A 2500-nucleotide genomic window follows, 5' to 3' on the forward strand; every position below is an offset into this window, starting at 1 on the left:
GTATGCAGTATATTGTATGTATGCATGTATGTATTCCTATGCACATGTGTGTTTATATATGCACACATTGTTTATGCGCACAGTACCATTTGTTACACTATTCAGTGATCGTAATTCTCAGGGTATAATTATCCTTAAAATACGTTTAATAACACTATGTGTATGATATCAGAAACCTCCCAAAAATATGCAAATGAACATTTTTTTCCTCCGCGCTTTGTTTATATCACCGTAGATCGCTAACAAGATTGCTTTGGAAATATGTCAGAGAATCTCTTTGCAATGGATTTGTTTACCCAAGTGCATGAGACTGCCGTGTTACTCCACCCTTTGTTTGCAGTTGCAGTTATCACATTTGCTTTCATATTTCTCGAATTCGCTGCCTTGCTTGTTGGCAGTAAATTGCACCTCTCTTCGTAACTTTCGCTCAAACAATCCGTGACTTTTACTTCTGTCTTTTCACTTCAACAGAAATTTCACTCGTATTGTTGTTGTTTTTCGTTTCTTCGTTTCTTCTCTCTCTGAATATTAATTCTTTTCTCTTCTTTCCTTTCTGATAGTCTAGCCGTCTATCTGTATTCCTCATTCTTATTTTTTTTTCTATTTTTCTCTCTCGCTGGATAACCCGCCTCTCTCTCTCATAATAACTTTTATGCAGTATGTCAATTATTTCTCATAACAAGCATTACTTAGGCAAAAGTACATGCCCGTGAATAACGAAGCTTCAAATGAAAAAAAAATTATTATGTCATATTAACTACCTCATTATTTATTCATAAATCTTGACGCTTGTTACACACACACACACACGCACACACACACACACACACACACACACACACACACACACACACACACACACACACACACACACACACACACACACACACACACACACACACACACACACACACATATATATATATATGAAACGTTCAACTTTTCTGATAACAATTCCATGCTATTCTATATTTTCCACGATTGAAAAGATACGGTAAATCTGCAGAATTTAGTACGTTCCCTTATACCTTTCTTTGATCCCTTTCCTTATCTTAGTTTTCTCACGCCCTTATATTTATCCTCCACGGCAGCCCCTGCTCCCACTCCCCCTACATATACCCCCCCCCCTATGATATTAAGTAAAACACCCCCGTCCCCTCCCCCTCCCCACTCCCCCCTATGATATTAAGCAAAATACCCCCTTCCGCTCCCGCTCCCCACTTCCCCCCCTATGATATTAAGCAAAACACCCCCTTCTCTTCCCCCGCCCCCTCCCCACTCCCCCCCCCTTCCTGAGCAGCAGGTCCTCATGAATCTCTTAAACTCTCGCAGCATTTCATATTCCGCGGCGACCCATCGATCACCCTTTTATTGCGACCACTCAGCATCTGGCCTCGTCCTGGCCTCGTAAAAGTAAATTACTGTTCCTGAAGCGTCGAGCTCAGCTGTTCCCCCGGTGACGCCTGTTCATCATCGGGGCCGAAGCATGGGGAAGCGGGAGGGCGGTTCCAAGAAGCCTCTTTTGCTTCCTCGGCTTCGGGTGGCCGGATGCGAGGGGGGTGGGGTGGGGTGTGCGTGGTCATCTCTCTCTTTCTCAATCTCTCTATTTATCTGTCTATTTATTTATCTAGTTCTCCCTCTCTCTCTCTCTCTCTATATATATATATATATATATAAATATATAGATCTATGATATCAGTTTCTCTTTGTCTCTGTCTCTCTCTCTCTGTCTCTGTCTCTGCCTCTGCCTCTGCCTCTGCCTCTGCCTCTGTCTCTGTCTCTGTCTCTGTCTCTGTCTCTGTCTCTGTCTGTCTGTCTGTCTCTGTCTGTCTGTCTCTCTCTCTCTCTGTCTGTCTCTCTCTCTCTCTCTCTCTCTCTCTCTCTCTCTCTCTCTCTCTCTCTCTCTCTCTCTCTCTCTCTCTCTCTCACTCTCTCTCTATCTATCTATCTATCTATCTATCTGTCTGTCTTCTCTGTCAAGGTTGATATAGGTATTGTTATAACTGTCATCATCATCATTATTCATTTTTGCAATATCATGAACAAAATCCGAGTGATGTCATTATTTGATAGAATGGTCATAATCTTGATAATAGTTGCTATTACTACTGCTATAACTGCTACCACTACTATTAGTGTTACTGTTACTACTGCTACTGCTATTACTACAACTGCTACTATTCCTACTATTAATATTTCTACTACTAATATTTCTACTACTACCAATAATAATAATAATGATAATAATGATAATGTTAATGATAAGATAATGATGATAATAACAATGATTGAAATAACGAAAAACGACGATAGCAATAATCATAATATCGCAAACAACAAAAATAATATAATCATGAAGCAAGCATGATGACTATGATGATAACATCAACAATAATGATTATGATGATGATGATGACTGTTATTATCGAATCTATAATGACAAGAAAGACAATCCCATTATCATTAATATCATACCAATTATAGCTACACTCGTTAACAT

This window comes from Penaeus vannamei, chromosome 33 (genome assembly GCF_042767895.1).
Source record: "Penaeus vannamei isolate JL-2024 chromosome 33, ASM4276789v1, whole genome shotgun sequence".
Taxonomy (NCBI): Eukaryota; Metazoa; Arthropoda; class Malacostraca; order Decapoda; family Penaeidae; genus Penaeus; species Penaeus vannamei.